The sequence below is a fragment of the Cebus imitator genome, unplaced genomic scaffold (genome assembly GCF_001604975.1).
Source record: "Cebus imitator isolate Cc_AM_T3 unplaced genomic scaffold, Cebus_imitator-1.0 Scaffold159, whole genome shotgun sequence".
Classification (NCBI taxonomy): Eukaryota; Metazoa; Chordata; class Mammalia; order Primates; family Cebidae; genus Cebus; species Cebus imitator.
In genome coordinates, this window is record NW_016107474.1 from 1904193 (window position 1) to 1911052 (window position 6860).

Genomic DNA, 6860 nt, shown 5'->3' on the forward strand with positions numbered 1-6860 from the left:
AAAAAAAAAAAAAAAAAAGTCTCTGAAGGAAAAACACAATTTATTAAATGCTATTTCTTAGGGTTTGGAGAAAGGTGGAAGGAAATGGCCTTCCATGAGTTGGTATTATGACTCAGCCATATGAGTTGTGGTATAGGAAACTGTCAATACCAATCAGACATTTCTTTCTGTTTTTTGAGACAGGGTCTTGCTCTGTCTCCCAGGCTGGAGTGCAGTGGCATGATCACGGCCCACTGCAGCCTCTACCTCCTGGGCTTAGGTCATCCTTCTGCTTTAGCTTCCCGTGTAGCTGGGATCACAGGTTTGTGCCACCATGCCTGGCTAATTAAAAAAAAATTTTGTGTGTGTGTGGAGATGGGGTCTCGCTGTGTTGCCCAGGCTGGTCTCAAACTCCTGGCCTCAAGAGATCCTCCTGCCTCATTCTCCCAAAGTGCTGAGATTACAGGTGTGAGCCACCATGCCTGGCCTAATCAAACATTTATTTAGCAGTTAATGTTTATCAGTGCGAATGGATTTTGATGAAAGGGGATGGACTCAGGGCGAGAAGGCGTGATCAATAATGACAGCAGCAACAGTAATGCCCCACATCTAGGGAGCATTCATCTGCCAGGCACTGTGCTAAGTGCTTCCCAGGCATCAGTTCACTCAGTCCTCCCAACACCCAATGGAATAGATGTTAGGATTGCCCCATTGTACAGATGAGGACATAGAGGTTTGGAGAGTTCAACAACTTAACCTATAAAGATGCAATTACCATTGTACTGCTTTGTGGCCTTGGACAATTCCTTAGTGGATTTCTCATGTAGCTATAAAATTCATGGATTTCTTATATGGCTGTACAGTTTACAGGTTGAACTTTGACACTGCAGCTCCTATGCAGAAAATAGTCTGTGGATGTGCTTTGGGCTGGGCAAATCATTAAAACTCAGCGTGAATGAGGTAGAATTTGGAAGAACCGCTTTGGACCACTATTTAATAGTATCTGCTAACATCAGCATACCCCCATCCTCCAGATCAGCAGTTCCACTCCTAGGTACTTGCTGAACAGAAATGTATGCAAGAGCTCACCAAAAGCTATGCACCAGGAGAAGGTCTGTAGCAGCTCTATTTGTAGTAGCTCACACATAAAACCATTCGATTGTCCATCAACATGGGTAAATTGATTACTGTCCATTCCTACAATGAAATACTTCACGGCAATGAACATGACTGGTCCTCAGCTGTTTGTCAGCATGGAAGCATCTCACAAGCATCATGCTGAGTGAGAGAAGACAGGCAGGAAAGGGCATCACCGAGTGACCCCATTCATAAAAAGAACGGGAACAGGCAGAACGAGGCTGCCCCGTGAGAAGTCAGAATTATGGTTACCTTTAAGAGCGGGGAAGGGTGTCACGAATGAGGTGGAGCTTGGGAGGGAATTTTTGGCTGTTGTTTTTATGGAACTGGTGATGTGGGCTTGGGATGCTGTCAGGGTTGTATGTCTAACCTGGGTGGTGGTTACATGGGTGCATTTACTTTCTGAAAATTCATCCAGTTCCACACTCTTTTTCTTCTGTATCTGCTTCATTTTTGAACAGCTTTATTGAGCTATAATTCGCACGTCACAACATCCACCCATCTAAAGTATATGATTCGGGGGTTGGTGTTTAGTATATTCAGAGATGTGCAACAATCACACAGTCTAATTCTGGAACATTTTAATCACATCAAAAAGAAAGCAGGTGCCCGTTAGCAGTCACTCCCTATTCATCCCTGGTCCCCAGCCTCAGGCATCATTAATCTACTTTCTATATGAGTTATATACTCTTTTTGTTTTGTTTGTTCTTTTTTTTTTTTTGGAGACAAGTTTTGACTCTGTCGCCCAGGCTGGAGTGCAGTGGTGCGATCATGGCTCACTGCAGCCTCGACCACCTGGACTCAGGCGATCCTCCTCCCACCTCAGCCTCTCGAGTAGCTGGGACCACAGGTGTGCCACCATGCCTGGCTAATTTTTGTATTTTTTTGCAGAGATCAGCGTTTCACCATGTTGCCCAGGCTGGTCTCGAACTCCTGACTCAAGCAATCTACCGGCCTTGAAGTTATACATCCTCCACGTGTATATGTAGGTTATACTTCCGTTTTTAAAAAGTTCCTGAAGTCACCTCGTTACACTGTGCCCTGTTGTGTTACACTGGCCTGTCTTGTACATTTGTCTCCGGCCTGGCCCCACAGGCACGCACATCTGTGAGTTCTGGAGCAGATGATATTGAGAGCATTCCCTAACTGGAATATCCTTTGTTTCTTGCTTCTGTTGCCTGAGAGCAGGCCTGGGTCAAATCGTTCATGACTGTAGCCCACCCAGTGGAGATGCATTTTATAGCCAAATGTTGAAGTGGGTCAGGTTTCTTCTGTGCCCAAGCCATAGAACGTCAGGATAGTGTGCTCACATGTGGACGGGGTCAGTTGTCTGGACTCCTGCGGCCCCTAGGACTCCACACCCGGCTGCTCCCGGTGTGTGGAAGACATCTGGACACCCCACCCCCATGTTCCCCGGCCAGCAAGACCAGGTTGCAGCACCAGATGGGCCGCACATACAGAAGGAGGAGACTGTGAGGTGCAGAGGGTTTTGCCTCTGGACAGTGTGGGATGCAGTGTGGCCTGGGCTTGGGACGCAGTCGACGGGGGAGGAAAGTCAAAAGGAATGCTTGTCCTCTTGGCTGGTCCAGAGTTAAAAACTAGCAAGCAACGATTGACCATGTTCTTTTGTGAGCTACTTTTATTTAATCCTCACAACAAATCTGGTACCGAGGAATCACCTTCCCTGCTTTTCAGCTGGGGAAACTGAGGCTGAAAGATGAACCAAGCACAACCATCGTTTGTGAGAGTGTCATGATCCTGTGGGTTGGCTGGTCCTCAGCTGGGGCTATCTGCTGCTGTCATCTGGGCCCAGCCACACAGCTGGGAGTTTGTCAGTAACTCCATTGGGTCTGAAACGTCCAAGGTGGCCTCGCCCATGAGGTGTGTCCACAGAGCGTCTCAGGGTTTAGTGGTCCTGGACTTCCTCCCAGCATGGCATCTGGGGACTGAGAAAGGAGATGAGAACTGCTGTCTTCTAAGGCCTTGGCTCCCTGCATTCTATTGCTCAAGGCAAGTCACAAGGCCAGCCTAAAGGGAGGAGAGAAGAGCATCAATTCTCGGTGTCCGACTGGCAGGTGCATACAGGATTAGGAGGAATTTTTGGAGGCCCTGTTTGGAGACAATCTTCCAGGCAGGGGATTATGATGCAGATGTTGATGCTATATTCAGAGCACAGGCCCTGTGGGAGCTCATGGGGGGAGGCAGCAAACCTGGCCTGGGAGTGGAAAGCTTTCTTGAGGAACTGTGGCCTTATCTGGGTGTCTCTGGAGTGCAGTGGTAAGAGGAGGACTCTGGGGTTGGATGGCCTGGGTTCAAATCTCTATTTCGATTGTGAAGCACTTGGACCAGTTACTGGGGCTCTCTGCCTTGGTTTCCTCATCTGTAAAATGGGCATAACAATAAATCGTACTTCATAGATCATGAGGATCCAATGGCATTTGCCTGTGAAACATTAAGCGCTGTGTCTAGCACATGGTAAGTTCTCAAATGTTCGCTGTTGTCATTATTACTGTTAATGATGGTGATGATGTCGATGAGGAAGAGGAGGATTGTCCAGGCTGAGAGGGATAGAGGAGAGCGTTCTGAGAACAGCGGACAGTCTCTGCACAAGCCAGGAGCTGAGAGAACCTCTTGCTTGGAAGGAATGGAAAGGAAGCTCCTCTAGTAGAAGGGCAGAGTTGGGAGAATGGTGGTCACAGTCTGGAGAGGTGGGCTGGGGACCGGGTTAATGTCCCATTGCTAGCCACAGTTGGGGGGCCTGGAGGGAGCAAGGGTGGGGATGGGGCAGCCGGCGTGGGATTAAGAGGGAAGAGGGTGGGGACTTGTTGGTGGCAGGGAGAGTGGGGTGGCTTGGGAGGGCCTGAGAGCTACAGGAGTAGCTGAGCATTTGATAGGGGTGGGGGTGAAGGCGGGATCCTGGATTTCTCCTGGGTTTCAGGTCTGGGGGACGAAGTAGATCCTTCAAGAACATGGACACTACAGAAGAACCAGCTTTGGGCTGGAGATTAGGAAGATGTTGCGTTTGAGGGCCAGCAGGTCTTCCAGGAGGGGACAATTGAGACAAGCATGAAGGCCATTCCTTAGAAGGAGTGAAGGAGAGCAGGGTTCTAGGTCAACAGAACAGCATAGGTGCATGCCTGGAGGCTGGGGCGTGGGCAGATCTGTTCTCACAGTAGAGAGGGATTTCATGTGGTGGCAACACACGGGGTTTGTGTGAGGAGCTGGAGAGGGATGAGGGGTGACGCTGGTGAGTCAGGCTGGCGCCGGGGTGTAAAGGACCCTGAACGCCCTGGAATCTGTACCAGTCCTGTGAGCCAGAGATTGCCCCCTGAGGGTTTTAAGAGTTTTAAACATGGAACTGATGTGAACAAGTCATTTTTTTTGGAAGGGGACCAGAGTACAGAGGGGCCCCACTGGTGGTGGGAGAATTTAGTGCTAATGCTTTGAACTGGGATTCCCAAACCCTGGAGCAGCTAAGTCAATAGCTGTGTGTGGGGAGCCAGGCATCAGGTGGCGAGTTTATTAAATACAGATATTTGCTGATGAGTTAAGATGATTACAAAATCTGGTTCAGAGGATTAGAGGTGCAAACAGCCTGTTGACTTCTGTCACTTGGCAACAAAAGTCTGTCAGGAAGGTACAGAGAACCTCTTCAAACACAGATGGAAAATGTCTATCCAGCTCAGTCTGGTAGCCTCATTTTGAGGAATTTTACATCTATCCTTCCTTTCATCCATTTACTTCCAGTTATTTCCAGGTATCCTCCATTCATTCACCTTTTGTTCTAGCCCCTCATCTTCTGTCTTATCTTCCATCCATGTATGTCTACCCACCTATCCTTCCATCTACCCATTTTGTCTTTAATTCATTCAGCCTTTCATCCAACCATTCTCCCCTCCATTCATCCATCGCTCATTCTTCCATTTGTCCCTCATTCCATTGATTCATCTTCCATCTTTTTTATCCACCTATACTTTCATTCACAATCATTTATTCTATTATTCTATCCTTCCACCATTCCATGACTCCAACTTTCTATCCTCCCACCACCCATCCTTTAATTCATCCAACCATCCTTCCATCTGCCTATTCTTTATCTACCCCTCAGTCCATTCATTCACCCATCTTATCATTTACTCATCCTTCTAACAACCTGTTTTGCTATCCATTAGCCCTTTAGTCCATTAATCCATTTTCCTTCCATCTACCAGTTTTCCACCTATCCATCCTTCCATCCATCCACCTTTCTGTCCACACATCCTTTTATCTTCCCATCCATTCACCAGTCTTCCATGCATTCATGTATTCATCCATCCATCCATTCATCTGTTATTTGAATGCCTTCTATTTTGTATGTTCAGCTCTAGGCACTGAGGAATCACTATTGTACAAGGAAGGAAAAGTCTCTACTTTCTTGAAGCTGACTTTGAGCAGCCTTGAACAGGCAATAAGCAAAGCAGACGGGAAAATACAAGAGTGACAAGTGGCTGCAGAGAGAATCATAATAGGGCAGTGAGTGACAGAGTCACCCTACCATTAACTAGGACAATGGGGAAGGCCTCTCTCTCTCTCCAAAGAGGTGACATTTAAGCTGAAACTTCAATGGTAAGAGGACAGGTAGGAAAACATTTTTTTTTTTTTTTTAATAGGGGAAGACAGCATTCTAGATGGAGCATTCGCTTCGTATAGCAAGTGAAAGGACTTGGTCCAGGCATGAGTTTGGTGTGTTTGAAGGATAGAAAGAAGGGCGAGTGGGGTTGGGAAGGGGGATTGTGTAGAAGAGTGGTGAAAGGCAGTCAGATTTTGAGACACGTACATCAAGGTGAGACAAGCAAACTCAGACCCTGTTCCCCTGCTGCTTTTTTTTTTTTTTTTTTTGAGACAAAGTCTTGCTCTGTCACCCAAGCCAGAGTGCAGTGGCACAATCTCAGCTCACTGCAACCTCCACCTTCTGGGTTCCAGCAATTCTCCCGTCTCAGCCTTCTGAGTAGCTGGGAGATGCCCAGCTAATTTTTGTATTTTTAGTAGAGTTGGGGTTTTGCCATGTTGCCCTGGCTGGTCTCGAACACCTGACCTCAGGTGATCCACCCGCTTCTGCCTCCTAAAGTGCTGAGATTATAAGCATCCGCCACCATGCCCAGCTAATTTTTGTATTTTTAGTAGAGACGGTATTTCACCATGTTGTCCAGGCTGATCTCGAACTCCTGACCTCAAATGATCCACCCTCTGCAGCCTCCCAAAGTGCTGGGATCACAGGCGTGAGCCCCACCATTGCCCTCCTTCTTAGAAGGACCTTGGTGATGACATTGGGTCCACCTGGATCATGCGGGATCATCTCCTTGCCTCAAGATCTTTGACTTAATCACATCTGCAAAGCCCACACCTGCACGTCTGCCATGTGGGTAACCACAGTAGCCAGATGGCCTCAGGCTCTGGAAATTGGCACGGAGACATCTTTGGTGGCCATTCTTCTGCGTCGCATCCCACCAGCCTGGATTCCTGGGGCAGCCCCCACCCCCGCCAGTCCCCTGCCTTTCACTGTCAAGTCCGCCTTTCCCTTTTTCCCCCAGTTTTCAGATGTGCCTTTCTGGAAGACAAATGCAGTCGCTTTCGGGCTTAAATTCCTTTGGCGGCTTCCCCTCGGCCCCAGGATCACGTTCCAGCTCTTTAGCACGTGACCGAGCGCAGGGTTCAAGCCCTTGCTTGATTTTTTGCTAAGTCTGTGACCCTGAAGAAGTGATTTA